General features: G+C 39.4%; 1 pseudogene; it reads right to left on the bottom strand.

Moving 5' to 3' along the window:
- Window positions 1-1,152: 1,152 nt before the first annotated feature.
- Window positions 1,153-20,226, bottom strand: part of LOC140727257 (elongation factor 2-like) — a 75,300-nt pseudogene continuing 56,226 nt past the window's right edge.

The raw sequence follows: 20,226 nt of genomic DNA, 5'->3' as shown, positions 1-20,226 counted from the left end.
CTTCAGGGGTAGATATGACCTGTACAAAAGGGATGGGTTACACCTGAAGTTGAACGGGACCCATGTCCTTGTTTTCAGGTTTGTTAGAGCCATTGTGGAGAGTTTAGGTGAGGTTAGCAGAGGGAAAGGACCAGAGTGATGGGGCAGTTGGTATAAAGGTTAATTCAGCATGTAGAGAGAGAGAGGAAGGATAGGCAGTGTACAGGGCATAAATACAGTCAGCTGGATGGGTTGAAATGTTTACTTTAATGCAAGAAGTATCAGGAACAATGGCAATGAACTTTAAGCGTAGCACTCACTGCCGGGGGTGGTGATGGTGGCAGATACATTACGAATATTTAAGGGACTCTTAGATAGGCACATGGATAAAAGAAATATCAGAGGCTATGTTGGAGGGTTAGATTGATCTTGGAGTAAGTCAAAAGGTCAGCACAACAACATGGGCCAGAATTCCTGTACTGTGCAGCAATATTCAATGCTCTAACCCTCGCACATCATCAGAGTGAAGCAACATTTTAAGCCCATTGTTTATGTCCTGAATCAATTCCTAGCTCAGAGTGAAGGGACATCCATCTCAACCACTGCATTGTCTGGTTTCCAGTGTTGTCTTTCTCAGTGATTACATTTTCAACAATTCAAACTCTGATAAGCATTTCTTCAGGTATTTACAATTTCTATCTTTCAACAGAAATGTAAAATAAAATAGTTCTCTTTGGATAATTGGAATGTACATTATATAAAATGTAATTGACAATAGAAATGAGCATGTATCAGGATCCAGAACAGCTGGGTTACAACGGTAAGGAAATTCAACACTGATCCTACACAGTAACTTTGACCAGTTCTGCTTTAGTCCCAGGTTAATTTTTCTACAACTCCTTACATTCCATGTGCTCTATTGAATTTGATTTTTCTCCTTCCTTCATGTGTTGGTCACACTTACTTTAAGATGTGGTTGCTCCTGTGTTATTATGTGTGTAAGTAATAAAGAACTTCAGTTCCCAGTGGGCAGTGCAGGCAGTTCATCCCAGAACAGGAAGTGATGAAGGTGAGCTGGTCACTCACATATTTGTTGAACAGTTTTCCTAGTAAAATGTGCCTGTGTTCACCTATATTAGGTTTGTCTTTATTAAGAACAAGCATAACATGGCTTCAGAAGGGGGATTCTTTAAAGACATGACCACGTATCCTGTTCAGCACACCATAGATGCCACTAACCACTTGCTCTGGACACTAAATCTTGACCAGGTAGACAGGTTCCATGATTCAAGGTAGGGCAGTCATTACACAGGCATATAGACATCTCCAAGCAGTAGGAATGATCTGACCACCACCATAGAGGATAGCACCAGCATGTAGGGCTACATCACAAATATCAAATTGTACCCCACCCTCTAAAATCCAGTGACAACAGTGTCCTTGATTTCATTTAGATATTGGACTCCCTTAGTTACAGCAGCCAGGATATTTGGACCAGTGTCATCAGGTCCAGATCTTATAGGCCTCAGTGACATCCCATTCATATTTCTCAGCAAGTTACCTGGCTTGCTGTTTGAGCTCTTGATGGGCAGTGATCTCACCCTAATCAATGTCTTCTGGTAGGCCCTCAGATAATGTTCATGCCTTCATATACAGACGGTTGAGTTTGTTGGGACAAGCACATCATGTTACATTCCTCAGAAACCGTCTCATAGTAAGGAACAAGAGGATCAGATTTCTTGATAGGAATATAAATATGGAACTCTTCAAGATCTTCCAGGCTGATTTCCAATTGAAGTTCACTAGCACCAGCAATGATGTGTTCACTGGATTCTTCAATAATATACTAGACCATTAGGTCAGACTTGGCAAGACGCTTCAAACCTTCAACCAATTTGGGCAGATCAGCTGGATTCCTGGTTTCAACTGCAACACGCAAAACTGAACTGAATTTTGTCACTCATAAGTTGTGAGCTTGATCATAAGTGGTAATGGAACCAGTCTTCACAAGAAATTGATCAAGCCCCTCAATATTTCCACAAGGCACCATCCTCAATAGGCTCCACACAACAACCCATCATTAGAATGATTCTTTGGATGGGCTTCAGGTATAGGACTTCCATCTTGCCTGGAGTCCGTGATCTGGATCAGCAGCAAACATATATTTTCCAGATGCTGAAAAGAGTCCTAACTGAAGAGCCCACGCTGAAGTCTGAAAATCCGGAAAGATGTACAAGGATCTCGGCTGCTACGTCCCAGTATGGCTGTGCTGGTGCAGTACTACTGCAGTAGCATGTTGACACATGGTAACCTGTGGCCCATGCATCAAGGGCTTTAACAAATGTGAAACCAAACTATGCACAGATAGAGAAAGAGCTTCTTGCTGGCACATATGCATGCAAAAGGGTCCATCAGCGTATCTATGGACATACTTTTGAAGTAGAGACAGTCCATAAACTATTGGTCTCAATTATGGCCAAACCACTGAATGACTGTCCCATGAGGATACAGCGCATGTTGATAAAGTTGCATAAATATGACATGAAGATGATCTACCCACTGGGAAAATATACGTTTGCTGCTGATACTCTGTCTCAAGCAGACAACAAGAATGACTAAGAAGTAATGTTGATATACAGGGCTATGTTGATATGATTATCACCTCCATTCCCGTATTCCTGATAGAACTGAGAAGATTAGGAAACCAGCAGGAATGGATGAAACAATGAAAGTACCCAAAGAAATGATACAGAAAGGATGGCCAACAATGAAGAATGACCGTCCAAAGTGTATTCAGGATTATTGGGCATGCACAGTTGAACCGTCAGTAGTGGAATAAATGGTTGTCAAAGGGAACAGATTTGTGATTCCAGTGTCACTACAGAAGGAAATGCTTCAGAAAGTACATGAAGGGCACGTGGAGAGGAAAAATGTAAACGTATGTCAGTATCTGCAGTTGAACTTTGTCTTTTTGTGTGTTTTCCACAAAGTTTCGTATTGCCATGTGCTCTTGTCCCTGGTCCTGCTCTTCTCCGGCCCCTGTATCACTGAGTACTCCACCTCTCACCTGTTGCTCATTAGTACCTGTTCTGCTGCCACTTCTGTCTCATTGTGCTCCACCTATCACCTGCCTCTCTGTTTATTGTTCAGTGTATTTCAGTCCTGTGTTTTCAGCGGTTTGTTGCCAGATTGAGCCAGTGAATTTTCCTGAGCCTTTTCAGCATTTGTATCTGTACTCTGCTGTCCGAATATAGACTCTGTCTGTTTTCCGATTCTGGTTTTTGGATTTCTCTGGAATTTTTGATCTCTGCCTAAACTTTGATGCCGATTTTGTTGCCCCTCTGGATTTGCTACTCAGTAAATACCACAGTACGGACAGTACTTGGTCTGTGATTGAGTCCCTGCTTCAGTGTCCTGACAACATTGTGCTCGTGAAGTGATGTACTGGCCAAGAATGAATCAAGACATCAGCCAAACCACTGCTTCATCTGAAATATGCCTTACCTACCAGCCAAAGCAGCAAGCAGAACCGCTTACTCCACACCCTGTGCCAGACAGGCCATACTTCAAAGTTGAAGTGGATTTGTTTGATTGTAATGGGAAGAGTCATATTGTTGTAATAGACTACTTTTCCAATTACCCCGATTTTGTAACACTGCAATCAATATCCAGCAAAGCAGTCATCATTTTCCTGAAAGCTTTGTTTGAGAGGCATGGAGTTCTATGTAAAGATGTATCAAACAATGGTCCTCAATTTTTGAGCTCTGGAATTGAATCCTTTGCCAATGATTGGGGGCTTTGACATGTAACCTTAAGCCTGCATCACCCAAAATCTAATGGCCTAACAGAGAGCTAGGGCAAGGTCGCAAAAGGCCTCATGGAAGAAAGCACAAGATGGATAAGAGGATTTCCACAGAAATCTAATGATTTATCGAAGTACACCACTGCAGAATGGACTTTCACCAGCCTAAATGCTGATGGGTTGATGCATATGCACCAACCTGTCGGTGTACAAAAATCTGTTGACACCTAAAGAGCTTGAATAGTCAAATTGGCAAAAGAGAAAGGGAAAGAACAATAGAAGCAGCATCATGACAAGACTGCAAAAAAAGCTTACCAGTCCTGAAGCCTTGGGGTCAGGTGTGAGTCCGAGATCACGATCTTGGCACACGGTCCGAGCAAGGATGGGGTAGATACAAGAGGAAGTAGCTCTACATTCTCACCAGATCCATCTGGAGCAAGACACACCTCTGAGAAGGAACCATGTGAATTTATGACTACAAGCACAAACCCATTGTTGGGACACGTCAACAGTCAGGACGCCAAAGGGGCCAGCAGATATCAAAAATGAACATGTTGATCAGAGTTCTCAGAAAGACACTAATATTAACATAGCAAATGAAAACAATATATCTGTCGAAACAAATCTGTTCAGACCAAAAAGGATCACCAAACCACCTCAGAGATTGATTACAATTGAAGAAGGGAGTACAATTACAAGTGAAGAAGGGAGTGTTATTGCTCAATGCAATTGAAGTTAATATTTGTTGGATAGGATTATTGTTCCTTGTCGGTTTATGAGGACATAGTATTGTGCTTGTTTTTTTTTTAAAGGGGAAAGATGTGTTGTTATACGTCTACATAATAAAGAACGACAGTTCCCGATGAGCAACGTGGGTCGTTCACCCTGGAACCAGAACTGACGTTGGTGAGCTGTTCATACACATGCTGGTTGAAATGTGTTACAAATAAAATGAGCTAGCATTTACCCATGCCAGTTTTTTCTTTATTAGGAGCAAGCGTAACAGCTCACATATGTTCCTGCCTCCATTTTTCTGAGTAGACATCCCCTTCTTTCATTTGGAGACATCCCCATCTAATTTTGAAAGGAGGTCCTCCCAACTCTCACCTGTAGATCTCCCTTAGTTTTAGGTGTTACAATCCTTAGTTTTACAATCCTAGTAAACATCTCCTATTTCCTCATGCAGATTTCAGTTTCCAAATTCTGATTTCCTGTTTTTCATATTTCTTTCTTTATGTTGCTATGTAGTTAAATACATTTTCTGGACAATGCATCAGATCCAATCTCATGCCAATTTCCAGACACTGTGCACTTAATCAATGGAATATAATGCCAGCAGTCTTTTCCATATCATGTGCAGTTACCCATCTTGTACCTGTTGCTTTAGTGTCTTATCCAGTGTTACTGGCTTCTCCATTCCTCTTGCATCCTTTGCTGTCAAAGGAAAATGGTTGCTGCAAAGCAAACAAATCATGCTTTCAATTTGTCACACAGAGCCTGTTATGCACTTCGAATTAAGACCATCGGATATATATAGCTCCTGAAAAGAGGCACATGCATTATGATGTGCAATTACTCCAAGACTTTTTGAAGTACTGCAGACAGCACTGCATGTTTGTATTAATTGCTCATTAAAATGTATTCTGTGCCCAGCTAGCATTGTTGATTGACTGGATGCCTAAGCTGATGGGGAAAAAGAGAAATGTTCAAAGCAAATACTTCGTTTAAAGCTGGCTTTCACTATTTTAAAGCCAGACTGCCCTGTTGAAAGAGGTATTACATATGAAGAAAGCTCTGGGAGTTGTTTTGGAGCTGGATTTAGCCTGGGAGGTATTGAAGAGAGCAAGAACCTGGTCTTGAGGATGCATGGTGGAGGCAATGCGCAGGGTCAGGAGAGTATTCAGACACATGGCTGAGCAAACGAGAAGCTAAAGGGAGCAGATTGCTGTAGAGTGCAATTACAGGAGTCCGATCTCCAGGATATAGATCAGCAGGTCTAAGGACTTCACACAAGTGGTCAGAAACAGTAGAGCTGTCTCCACATTTCAGATCCAGCAAATGTAACCTTAGATTTATCCACCATTGATTTTGCAACTGTTCATCAGTCAGCTGCTAGGTTTTTACATCAATCAGCATTTATTAGCACCTTTTGAGCACTTTACCCTGCCGGTATAGAATTAATAAAACTTATACCCCTTCTCCCAACTTGTAGTCACAACTGGTTATTATAGTCATAGAGTCAGATTCTCTTAGAAGCAAGCACTTTGATGCATCACATCCATGCTGAGCTTTTTGCCTATCCATAGTAATGTCAATTTCCCCCCAAGGATCATATCTTCCTTTGCCTTTTCAAAACAAGTGTCTCTTCACTCACATCAACACTCAACTGATTCCACAACCTATGGACTCTCTTTCAAGGATGCTACAACTCATGTTCTTAAAAAATTGTTGTTGTTATTATTATTATTATTATTATTATTATTAATATATATATTATTTTATATTTGCAGTCTGTCTTGTTTTTCACATTGGTTGCTTGTCAGTCTTTGTATGTAGATTTTTCATGATTCTATTGTATTTCTTTGTTCTACTTTGAATGCTTGTTGACTTATAGTTTGATAATATATTTATTTTGAACTTAAAGATAATGATTGTATTTGATTCTATCATCACCACTGGCAGCCGCTCTCTCTGTAAAACTTACCCCTCAGATCCCCTGTAAAATTACTTTGAAAATGAAGTCTATTGATTTTGATAAGATCTGCCTTACCTGTCCCCATCTGCCATGGTGATAAAATCTTAATGAGATACTTGCCTATCTCATGCAAAATACTGAAAGGGGAAAGAACTCTTCCCTGCTTTCTCATCCTCTGTATACCATTGAGCCTTTTTCTTCACAACCGCCCAAGAGCTGCAGACTGGGCAGGGAGGAGAAGAGGATTAAGAAGGCAGAGATGAGGAAGACCCAGCTTCATCTGATTTCACACATGCAACAGAGAGCTGAGAGGACAATGCTATGTAATCTAGAGCGTTGGTTAGCTGTCACATTGAGTCTGCAGCTGTTGGAATGTGAAGCAGTATGTGGGGCGGGGTGATAGTGGAAAGGAATTGTCATTGTTTCAGGTCAAGACTCTGTATCAGGGCTTGGTCGACCCAAAAACATTTACAATTCTACCCTGCACCCCCCCCCCCCCCACCACCACAGGTTCAGCTGACCAGCTGAGTTCCTCCACCGGTTTGTTCTGTCACAGAGAGACCAATCATGAGTCAGATGACATAGTTAGAGAATAAGGGGTGAAATTATTTCAGTTTGATAGTGGTGAACCTTAGGAATCCGCGACCTTGGTATCTGTGGAATCTTAGTTTTTGTATTCATTTGAAACAGGGATCGATAGATCTCTGCATATTAAGTGAATATTACTGGAAGATGCCACTGAGGTAGAAGATCAGCCTTGATGCAGGCCTGCTGGGCCACATGCTCTTATTTCTTACGTTCAAAGATCACCACCTCTAGGACAGAGAAGAAGGCCAATCCTGATGCCATTACACTGAGGGTGAACACTGTTCACAGGTTCTGCTCAATAAATGACAGATGAGGACTTCAATGAGTAAGGGTACGTATGGATATTGCACAGCTTAATGTCAGGAAGTCTGGAGGAGTCAAGCAACTTGATAGTGGGCTTTGCACACAGGTTGACATTGTCCTTTCAGCCTCAAAGTGGCAACCAGTTCCATCAATGTGCTCACAGCCCAGACTTGATCCATAGTCTGATGTATTAATCTTCCTTGCAGCTCAACCAACAGGCCCCTAACATCTGCTCTTGCACTGGAATCTGTACTTTATATACCTCAGTGCTTCTTCCTCATTCATCTCATCTCGTGCTTTAATCCTTCCAGTTTCAGCAATGCCCTGTCTGAAAATTCTGCCTCTTTATCTTGATTTATCAGTAGAAAAGAGATTCAAACTTGAAAATGAATTATGAATCCATTAATAATAGAGGTGTTGGAATTCTTTCCAAGTGTGTGGTACAGTTATGCCCACAATATGAAAACTACTTTTGATTGATTTTCCCAGCTCAGTGTGAAGTACTAAGGAGGAAATTCAATCATACACAATCCTGGAAACCCCTGGTCCATTATTAATATTGTGCCAGATGAACAACACATTGCCTGGCACATTGAGTTGTTGCATATTTTCCTAACTCGATCAATGCCTTTACTTGTATGGAGTAATTTGCGATCATTGTAAATAAAAATAAATATGATGCCGATGATTCATTAATCTCATAGTAACTGGCTTCAAGTGCTAAGTAAACACAAATAATAATCTCATAGAAAAATACAACTGAAGATCCTGAGTTAATGAGTTTTTAAAAGATTATCGTTATTGTTACTTGGTAAGCTACTAAGCACCAATTTAAATAGCCCATTTAAATGAACAATATTTGACCACAATCTTACTAAACTGTATTATGAAAGTGAATGAATAGAACACAAAGAAATTAATGCTGAAAGATTGAAAGGATTACATTGTGGCCTTGCACATTGTTCAGATGCTGCTGTAGTACTGCAACCAATTCTGGATAACTGGTGATGGGGATAAGAATAGAGGACATGGAAGAGAGCAACCAAGCTCTTCTCCAGAACAGAAGGAAACAAAATTGACAGAGGGAAGCTTCTTCAGAAATGAAAAACTTTGATTTGGTGTATGTGGAATATTTAAATATATTTAGGGAGAATCAGGACCAGAATAGTTATCACTGCCTTATTTGATATGAAATTTGCAGTTTAACAGTGCAAAGACATAACATTTCTTCAAATTATAAAAAGAATAAATAGTGCAAAAGAAAATAAACAGTAAGGTTGTATTGATAGTTTCATAGACCACTCAGAAATCTGATGGCAGAAAGGAAGAAGCTGTTCCTGAATCATTAAGTTTGGGGTTTCAGGCTTCAGCTGTCATGAGCTTCGTGGCTTGCCGTAGAGCATTGACCTTCTAGGGTTCTTGATCACCTGCATTTACTAATCATTATCTTAACTACAGCAGTTAAGCTCCTGTGTTTTTGGTTTAATCTGGTCAAGCTAATTGTGACTGGCACGGGTTTCCTGCATTTCATGATTATTTAAAGAGGACTCTTGTTTAGTGCCTCAGCGGAGTCATTGTGTTGGAAAGAATGTCACTTAGTCATTCCTCCAAGGCGCTGTTGATATTCCTTTGTTGAACCTTTTGTTTCAGCCTCCGCCTGGAGATCCTGGGTCGAGTCGTGAGCCTGACATCCGCAGATCCTGGGTCGAGTCGTGGGCCTGACATCCGCAGATCCTGGGTCGAGTCGGTGCCAGTGACCTCTGTGACAGCGCAAGCCTGCTGTGCCTCGCACCTTGGTCCAGTCCTTGGAGAGCACAGCATGACACCTGAACCTTCTCACTGGTGTTCATAACCTGTAGAAGGCATTTCCCAAATGGTGAGAATCATTAATGAAAGATGCCAATTTCCTGAGGAACCCCCTCTTGAAGATATCCCCAATGATGGATTTCAATAATATTTGAGTAACATTGTAAATATTTTATTTGATTAAGCATTTGTTGCTTTTTTTACACAATTTTGTTTGATTAAGTATTCGTTGTTGTTTACACAATTCATTCCGGGTTATATGTAAAAGTACATGAATGACAGATATCATTATCCCACCACATCATATGTGCATTGCTCACTGAAGTAGAAAATGAAGTACACGTGTTTATCCCTGGGCTCCCCCTGCTTTCTATTTATTTATTGAGATACAGCGTGGAATAGGCCCTTCTGGCCTTCAAGCTGCATCCCGTAGCAACCCCAAATTTAACCCAAGCCTAATCACAGGACAAGTTACAATGACCAATTAACTTACCAACCCATACACCTTTGAACAGTGCGAGGAAAGCGAAATACCTGGAGGAAACTCACGCAGTCCAGGGGAAAAAGTACAATCTCTTTACAGACAGCGGCAGGAATCGAACCCAGGTTGCCAGTACTGTAAAGCATTGTGCTCACCACTACACTACCGTGTCTCTTTCAATTATTTTTACAGTTACAAAAACATAGCAGTGGAGTTTACAGTGTTCCAGGCAAATACCATTAGCTGGTGAAAGCAGAAAATATGAAAAGTTAAGTAAAAAAATGTACGGTGAGAGCTTGGGGTGAAAGTCCAACACTTCCTAAAGTGGCAATGCAGAGAGACAGGGTGGCAAAGAAAGCATACCGCATAGTTATCTTCATGATTTGGGAACTGAGCACGAAGTCCAGAAGTCATGACTTCAAGGTGAGAGAGAGAAAATTTAAAGGAGATTTGTAAGGAAAGACATTTTTTTAAATATATATAAATATATAGGTAGATATCAAGAATGGGCTACCAGGGAAGTGGTGGAAGTATATATGATAGCAAAGTTTAAGAGGCATTTAGCTAGACTCATGAACAGACAGGGAATGGAGGGATATAGGCCATAAGCAGGCGCATGTGCTGTTTAAATTGGCATCATGCTCGGCACAGATTGTTCCTGTATTGTTATGTTCAAAGGAAAATTTTTACAGTACCATCGATTCCCTATAACAAACAAAGTGACAGATGTTTATAAGGCACAGGGAAACAAATGCTTGGAATAAATTGCCAAAGAAAATCATTGAGATTGACATGAGAGGAAAATCAGTAAAGCTGGTGAAAAAATGGATTCAGGTCAATACTGTCACAGTTCGTAACTGGGGCTGAACTATCAAATGAAGACTAACACGTAGGGTGTGAAGCTTTCTCTTGTCCCTAAAGAGTTTATGTTACCGGTTTAATCTGCTCAGTTGTTCATTGATAGACTTGCTCTTTGCACAACCATTAACCTATGTATTTTAAATGGATTAATTGCTTCTTTGAAATAGTACCTAAAAAGAGTTTTACATGAACAATGATGAAATGCTACAGCCAGTAACATTAAATTCCTTAGTCTGCATAAGAGTAAAATAAAATGTAATCACAGTTCACGTTACAGGCTTTTTCCTTACCATTATAAAGAAATAAATCTTGTTGAGAATGGTCACTCCTCTGCCATTCAGAACTCGTATTTCTTTATTACAATTAGAATGGTAGGTGTTCAGCATGGAATCTGTAGCTTCCATCAGATTCCTCCCTGAGAAGAAAGTCAGCTAATATCTTAAGTGGTTTGATAATGTTTGTTAAACAAATGTTCTAATTTACTTACTGGAAGGTCTCCAACAAAGATGTATATTAATGTGCACTCTGTGAGTGCATATTTTAATGAATAATCAAAATGAAATTGTGTTATTCAGTTGTATTGAATAGTCCTGTAGGATTTATTAGCCGTGCCACTCAAATGGATAATAAGATGCTTAAAGTTGTATTGATTTCAGCCAATGATTGGTTGCTGTCTGGCAAAACATGCCACCCAGTCAAGACTGATTTGGAAATTCTGCCATCAATTCTGAAAGGCCTAAGAATCTCAGGTCTGGTACTGTTTAAAAGTAGGAGTTTCACCTTTTGAAATACCAAATATATTATCAATTTAGCAGCTGAATATAAATGCCATGACAATGACATATTTATGTTTTGCAATTTAAGCGTTATAAATTATACTTAATATTCTTGTTTACTGTGTAAGAGATGAACCAAGTCTGGACTGCCTCAGCTTATCTGTTTCTGAAAGCCTCACTGTGTCTTTGTTACTACGTGTTTACATTTACCTAATCCAATAGCCATCCTCCTGATCGACTCTCAATAAACTAGAGGTCAACCAAACCTTCTCAGTCCATGTATAAACCTGCACCCTACTTTGTCCACCTATTACCTGCCTATATGGGCTTCTGGTTAAGTGATACCTCATTCTCCATTGCTGCCAGAAACCTGCACAGTCTTATTTCTCCCGATCTCTCTAATTTCCTCCAGACCCTACAGTTTCTGCTGTTCAAATCTGGCCACCTGCAGCTATGCGTTCAAGTATCAAATGTTTCCCTAAATGTTTCCCCTAGAAACATTTCATTTCATGGCATGCATTACATATACAGTGGATTCTGGTTAATTGGACCATCAGTTAATTGGGGCAGCCAATTATTTGGGATAACTTATAAAGAAAATAGTCAGGATTCCTTTTATTTATCTTGGGCACTATGCCGCTTAATTGGACAGGAGACTGAAGCCTTCAGACATTACATTGTGCTTAGAGTGAAAAGTTTTTAAATAGCATCAGAGTAGTACCGTCCAAATCAGTTGCATATGTTTGTGTTCAAAGAATAGTGATTTTTGTCACTGATAGTTGGTGAGAAATAAGGAGTAAGTCAATTCATAGTTGTTTTTGCTCACTCGGGTTTCAAGCATTCAGGCTAGGAGATGCCAGAAACAGCCAGCAGTGAAAATGAAACTATTTTGCTACTTCAACAAGTCAGGTACTATGAAGAATTTGAAGGTATTGGCAATCATCTTGAATGTTAATGAAAATGAAGATTTGGAGGATGCAATTATTGAAAGTATTGTCATCTGTTATCTGAAGATACCTCTATCAATTGGCTTAATGTGCTGTTGGCTATGCCGTGGTGGCCCAAGTTCTACCTGCATTGAAATCTGGCAGCTGAACTGTGGGGCTGCAAAGCTCAGCCATGCAGGTGCCTGCAGTTTAAGTTGTGTTGTGTCAGATGGTGATCGTAGAGAGTGACAAACCTAGGTGACACTGACCAGGTTACATTTACATACCCTAATGCAGCAAACAGTTCATTCCTTAGCGTGATAAGACCCATGAAACTGCTTACCCATGAAATTTCTGCTGGGCTTTGGGGTGAGAGGTCCTGGGCTTGAATCCAAGCAGCTCCTTGCACAAGTTTCACCATGTTAGGTTAAGCATCGAGATAGCAACTCAGCCTCATAAAGCAGGCAAGCACTTAAATAACACAAACACGAGGAAATCTGCAGATGCTGGAAATTCAGGCAAAACGCACAAAATGCTGGTGGAACGCAGCAGGCCAGGCAACATCTATAGGAAGAAGTACAATCGACGTTTCGGGCCAAGACCCTTCGGCAGGACTAACTGAAAGAAGAAATAGTTTACTATCTCTTCCTTCAGTTAGTCCTGATGAAGTGTCTTGGCCCAAAACATCAACTTTACTTCTTCCTATAGATGCTGCCTGGCCTGTTGCGTTCCACCAGCATTTTGTATGTGTTGCAAGCACTTAAATAAATTAATTTACGCATGAAACAACATAGTGGATGCATTTCACACAACTATGCAGAGTTATTAGACACTATCTTATGTGTCTATATGACTGCAAATGATTGTATGACAGTTCATAAACAACATTTTTTCTGAGGCATTTTCTGATCCAAGATGATTTTTTGCTTAAAATATATCTTTATGATCCAGATGATTTTGTCACATGATATATCTCAGGCTTTGCTTTGGGAAACAGCAAAGTCTACTAAACATATTTATGCCATGTGTATTAATGTATCTTGAATGTAGCTTTCTGTACACATTGGAGTCTAATCAGTAGAACAGAGGATTGTTAATAATGTTTTGTTTTGAAGATGTATGGAAACATCCTAACCATCATGTATCATTTAATAATATAAAGTTCATTTATTTTCTATAGGAATGTGGAGCAGGTCAATATATAGTACTGTAACTGGAATTACACAAGCTGTGTTTTCTACTTGTGCCAGGAAAATTGCAATTAACAACTCTGAGCACATCTAGAATTCCCATAAGCATTCTCCAGTTTCTGTAGCTAGTTAAACAAAGGCCTAAATCTCATACATCATTTCATGTCCAACTAACTCCCCATGATGTGGGCATTCCAGTAAATGCGAGAATAACTGATACACAATTCAATTTGTCTCCTCATGGAAAATGAATGCATGTAATTTAAACCAAGACCCAGGCCAAGAACAATGTAACATATGAAAAAAAGCTGTAAGAATCCAAATTAGCAACTGATAAAAATAACATTTTGCAGCACCCCACTGCAACTTTCCACGATTCAGAATAATAGGGATTATTTTACAAGCAAGGCAATCCAGAGCACTGCATTAATAAGTCAGAGAATATGTGTTCTAATTGTACTGAGACAGGGTGACAAGTTGAAATAATATAAGGCATCTGAAATTTTATGGGTAGTTTTAATAAAAAGGTACATAAAGCCATTGTGTTATCAACACAGACATTTTTCTTAATAATTTGCAGGGAAGGAAAGCCACTATTCATGTATGGCCTGGCCAATATGTAACTCCAATCCCATGTCAATATGATTGACTTTATCTGTCCTCTGTGATGACTGAGTAGGTCACTGATGGTAGACAACTGGCAGAAAGGGCAACCTAATGTCATAGAGGCATCATCATGTAACGGAGAGTGATAGTTCATTAAAAATGGCTACCAGAGCCTTAAAGAAGATATCAGACCACCAACGACATCAACTCAACACAATTTATCTTCCAATTTGCAAAATTCACTGTTTTCTAAACAGCGAGTAATCAATACTGTCTAGACTTGGTGTGATTTTCCCCAGACTTCAATGAATAAAAGAGTGATGAAATAAATAAGTGCATTAGAATGAACTGTGCTTCCACAGTTGTTACAAAACTTGTTGAAAATAGAGCTATTGAAAGACAAGATGAAATCTAGTGTGTTCCAAAGAGTTAAAATACAACAGAAGGCCGTGTTCCTCAAATGTTCACAGTAGAAACATGTCAGATTAAATTATAAATCTACTGTAGTAGAGAGTCAGTAGATTTCTATTGTGTATTTAATATTTCAGTAACATTTGAGTAATATTGTAAATATATTGTTTGATTAAGCATTCTCTGTTGCTTAAATAATTCATTATGGGCTATATGTAAAAGTACACAAATGGCATACGTTATCACGCCAACACGTCATGCATCTGTGTATGTATGTAAGTAAGAATGAATCTACATGAGTTTCCTCCCGTCTTCCTCACTTTCCTGTCAATTAGTCTTTATGTTTTGAGGTTACAAAACATAACAGTGGCGATGAGGATGGGATTGGAAAACTCAAACATATCAAGGGTAATTTAATGTTAAAAGAAAATGTCACACCCAAGTTTTGCAAAGCCCATCTGGTTCCTTATACCATCTGTGATAAGGTAGCCAGTGAGCTAGATCACACGGAGGCTGAATGAATCCTTTCCAAGGTTGAGTGAAGCCCATGGGCAACAACTGTGGTCCGAGTAGCCAAGAAGAATGGGCCTGTCAAGATCTGTGGTGATTTTAAGGTCATCTACCCAGTTCCGATAGTTAATGAATACCCTCTGCCCAGGAGACATCTTTGCAAATCTCTTTGGAGGGAAACATTTCAATGAAGTGGACTTAGCTGAGACCTAACTACAGATGGAGATAAAAGAAGAGTCCAAGATGTTTCTCAAAATAAATACTCACAAAGTGTTTTATTGCTATAATAGGCATCTGCACCTGTACTCTATCAGAAGGTTATGCACCAGGTGCAGCAAGGCTGTTCAGGCGCTGACAAGGAATATCTCCAAAACCTCAAGACAGTGTTAAAATGATTAGAAGATTATGGGCTCAGAGCACAGTGTGAATTCTTTAAGCCAAGCATCTTACAATGGTCAAACAATTGATGCACAGGTATTGCACAAGTATACTGAGAAAATTCAAGCAGTGTTGGATGTCCCAAGGCTGAAGAATATGTCACAGTTGTGGACCTCTTTAGGATTTGTTGATTACTACAATAGGTTACTGCCATTTCTGGCTACTGTGCTCCACCCCTTGAACTCATTACTACAGGCCAGGAAGAAATGGCAATGGACAAAACAGTGTGATGTTGGTTTCAAAAATGGCAAGGTAACGTCTGACATTGTACTCACGTATTATGATGTGCGTTGTTCAACCTTTCCTTATAACTCATCTCCTCCAGTCCCAGCAACATCCATGTAACTTTTCTCTATGCTCTTTCAACTTTATTTACATCTTTCCTTTAGGTAGGTGACCAAAACTGCGCACAATTCTCCAAATTGGGCCTCACCCATGTCTTATACAACTTCAACATAAAATTCCATTTCCTGTACTTAATACTTTGATTTATGAAGGTCAATGTGCCAAGAGCTTTCTTGACAACCCTATGTACCAATGCTGCCACTTTCAATGATTATGGACCTGTATTCCCAGATCCCTGTGTTCTACTGCACTCCTCTGTGCCCTACCATTCACTATGTAAAATCTACTCTGGTCGGCCCTACCGAAATGCAATAACCCGCACCTGTCTGCATTAAATTTCATCTGCCATTTTTCAGCCCATTTTCCCATCTGGTCCAAATACTGCTGCAAGCTCTGATAGTCTTCCTCGCTGTCCACTACACCACCAATCTTGGTGTCAACTGGTAGCACTGAACCCTGCAGCACTCCACTCGTCAGAGGCTTCCAGTCAGAGACGCAACCATCTACTACCACTCTCTGGCTTCTCTCACAAAGCCAATGTTTAATCCAATTTACTACCTCATATTGAATGCTGAGCAACTGAACCTTCTTGACCAACCCCCCATATGAGTCCTTGTTAAATGCTTTGCTAAAGTCCATGTTGACAATATCCACTGCTTTGCCTTCATCAGTTTTCCTAATAACTTCCTCAATAAACTCTATTAGACTGGATAGACATGACTTCCAATGTACAAAGCCATGTTGGCTATCCCTGATCAATCCATGTCTCTTCAAATACTCATATATCCAGTCTCTTAAAGTATCTTCCAATAACTTTCTTACTTCTGATGTCAGGCTCACTGGCCTTTACCTATAATTTCCTGGTTTGTTTTTACCGCCTTTCTTAAACAGTGTAACAACCTAAGCTAGCCTCAAATCCTCTGGTGCCTCACCTGTCGCCAATGATGATTTAAGTATCTCTGCTAAGGCCCCTGCATTTTCTACACATTCCTCCAAAAGGGAACATCTTGTCAGATCCTGTGGATTTATCCATCCTAATTTCCCTCAAGACAGCAAACCCCTCCGCCTCTGTAATCTGTATAGGGTCCACACTGAACAGATCCTTCCTGATACCAACAAAATTTTCCTTTCTCCAACTTAGAATCTCAACCCACAGACCAGACCAATTGATTTTTCCAATTTATTTTGAAAATTTAATGGCATTATGATCACTAGCAAAGTGTTATCTACTCAAACGTTTGTCACCTGCCCTGTCTAATTTTCCAGCAGCAGATCAAGTATTGCAGAATCTCTTGTTGGGACTTGTATGTACTGATTAAGGAAACACTTGAACACATTTAACAAACTCTATTCTATCTAGTCCTCTTACAGTATGGGAGTCCCAGTCAATATGTGGAAAATTGAAATGACCTACTATAACAACATTATGTTCCTTGTAACAGTCTGCAATCTCTCTACAAATTTGTCTCTTTAAATCTCGTAGACTGTTGGGTGGTCTATAATGTAGCACCATTAACATGGTTTTACATTTCTTATTCCTCAGTTCCATTCATAAAGCCTCACTAGATAAGTTCTCCAGTCTGATCTGACTGAGCACTGCCGTGACATTTTCTCTGACTAGTAATGCTACCCCTCTCCATTTAATCCCTTCTGCTCTGTCATGTCTAAAGCTATAGAATCCCAGAATACTGAACTGTCAGTACTGCTCAATACTATTGTATTGGATTTTATAACTACACAGGGAGGAGTGTTGTGTATTTACTATTTCAGGAATATTTGAATCATATTGTAAATACATTGCTTGATTAAGCTTACTTTGTTTGTTCAAATAATTCATTACAGGTTATATATAAAGTGTATAAATGGAATATGGTTTCACACCATAAAATCATATGTGCTTAAAGTGAAAGCAAATGTACACAAGTTATCACCCGGTTCCCTTGTTTTCCTTTCAATTAGTTCTGCTGTTTTGGAGTTACAAAACATAACAATTTCCTCCTTGGTTGCAGAGTTTATTGCACTAAGATGAGCAAGACCAGTGCTAGCATCCAAGGAATTTCATATGCCTAGTTATGCTCATTTAATGGTTCAATGGTTAAATAGTTAAATAGTTCCATTTAATATCAGAGAATTTGAATGATATACCACCTGAAATTCTCTCTCGCTGTAGACATCCACGAAACAGAAGAAAACCCCAAAGAATGAATGACAGAAAATATTAGAGCCCCAAAGCCCCCATCCCCTCCCACACATAAGCAACCACAAAGCATCAATTCCCCACTTGTCCCAGTAGGAAGTTCCAGTGCCCACCACCCGCCAAACAAGCAATAGCAAACCTCCAAAGAGATACCGTGATCTGCAGTCCAACAAAAGCTATTGTTCACCCAACAATAGATTTTGTTCACCCAACAATTCAACATCCCACCTGACCATTCGACATTTCAATACAAAGAAAAGGCAAAGCTTTCTCTCTTAAAGTGTTGTGAGACTTTGGAACTCTCTTCCTCTTCAGGGCAGGGAGTAATAAAACAGTTTATGTGTATTATAATTGAGTGGTTGAGCGGGTTTTGATAAAGAAAGGAGTGAATATTTACAACTGATAGATAGGTGGAGGCTATTTAAGTTACAACAATTTAAAAAGATACTACAGATGCTTAAAATCTGAAATACAAACAGAAAATGTTGGAAACAGTGAATCAGAGAGCATTTGTGGAAAGAAGCACAGATGGATTAAAAGCAAGAGTAAGCCACTTGACCCATTGATTCAGAGCCAAGACCCTTCATCAGAGTTAGAATGTCATGACCTTTAAAACATGAATTGTTTCTCTTTCCTGATATGCTGCTTCACCTACATAATGTTTCCAGCATTCTGTTTTTATTTTAGATTACAACCGGGTCAGTCACAGTCTTATGGAATGGTAGAACAGGCTCGATGAGACAAGTGGGTCACTCCTGCTTTTACATCATACATCCCTGATTACTGGAAGAATGGATAGACAAGTGAGCCTGAAAACGTTTCATGGGAAAGTTATTGTTTGCTGAGGAACAAGTAAATTTAAGGAGATGCCTGAGACTGAAATTAAATTTGGAAAGGCAGTCTAGTGTTAAATGGAAATGAGCTTAAATTACAGTTTGCGCTTCAAGTGAAAAGTTACTCAAATAAAACATTCCATACAGAAAGCATGTCATAGAGTTCATTGTCATTCTTTGGAGAAATATTGAAGTTGATGTTTGAATATAAGCTGAACTCCAGCTTTCAAAAAGGAAACACTGATGAACATGAGGATTAAGGATGTCAAGAGGATTAACGTTGGCTGAAGGACAGAAGGTGATAAATGACGGAACGTGGTGAACATTACGGTTGGGGTACAGCATTCCAAAAGCACCAATGTAACCTGTGGATTTTACCTCTGTATCACTTTTTGGTAACTTTCAGAAAGTTACATACAGCAAGATATCCAATTTTGGCCTAAAAATACAACTGTACAAAAATGAGGTAACTATGTTTATTTCCTTGTAACAAATAATTCAGACCAAAGGCCATTTAGTGCTGAACTATGTAAGATGACATTCATTGGTGTTAAATACAAATGTTTATGCATTAATTAAGACACAATAATGAAGTTTGGAAAGGGTATATGCTTGATCACGGAATAAATATTGAGGGCATTAACAAATAGTATTTGTAAACTAACTGTAATTTATGCAGAATTCTCCAGCAGAAGATCAACATACATCATTAAATGCCTTTCCAGATAAATTGAAGAAGATAATGTTGTCCCGGAGATTTTGGATGAACTGATCTTTTGGCTCAAGTAGAAATGACAGCAAACTAGCAATCATAATACATTTATAATAAGAGCATTTGTCCAAGAGACATTTGATAATGTATCATATAAGAGGCGGGTACATAAATTAAGAATCCAAGGTATTGGAAGATACTTGTTAGCATGGATTCAAAACTCGTTATCACATAGAAAACAAAGAGCTGACATAAATGGGTCAGTTTTGAGGGAGATAACTAATGGAGTACCCCTTTCCCCTCAATCATTTGCATTTTACATTAATGATCTGGTGTCAGGGATGAAATGTAGGCATTCTATGTTTGTCAACAGAGTGACATTAGTTAGAAGGCCATGATGAGCTGAGGACATTGTAATTCTGCAAGAGTATATAGATAGATTGTGTGATTAGATTAAAACCTGGCAAATGTAGTTTAATGTGAGGAAATGTAATGCAGTCTGAGTGGAAGCAAAAGACAGGTTTTGTCACATTTTATTCTACTTTCTGATATTGGTTTCCCTTGTACAACGTTTGTAATGAATTTATATATATATGGTTGGCATACAAAACCAAGTTTTTCACTGCAACTCTGTCCTGCATGGCAGGTTGATCTAGCAGGTTAGAATTCCTAGGACCATAAGACAATAGACAGAAGGATAGAATTAGGCCATTCTGTCCATCAAGTCCTCCCCATTCCATCATAGCTGACATTATTCCTCTCAATCC

This window comes from Hemitrygon akajei, chromosome 5, assembly GCF_048418815.1.
Source record: "Hemitrygon akajei chromosome 5, sHemAka1.3, whole genome shotgun sequence".
Lineage (NCBI taxonomy): Eukaryota > Metazoa > Chordata > Chondrichthyes > Myliobatiformes > Dasyatidae > Hemitrygon > Hemitrygon akajei.
Note: the sequence above shows the minus strand (reverse complement) of the source record. Positions and strands in the feature narration are given on the sequence as shown.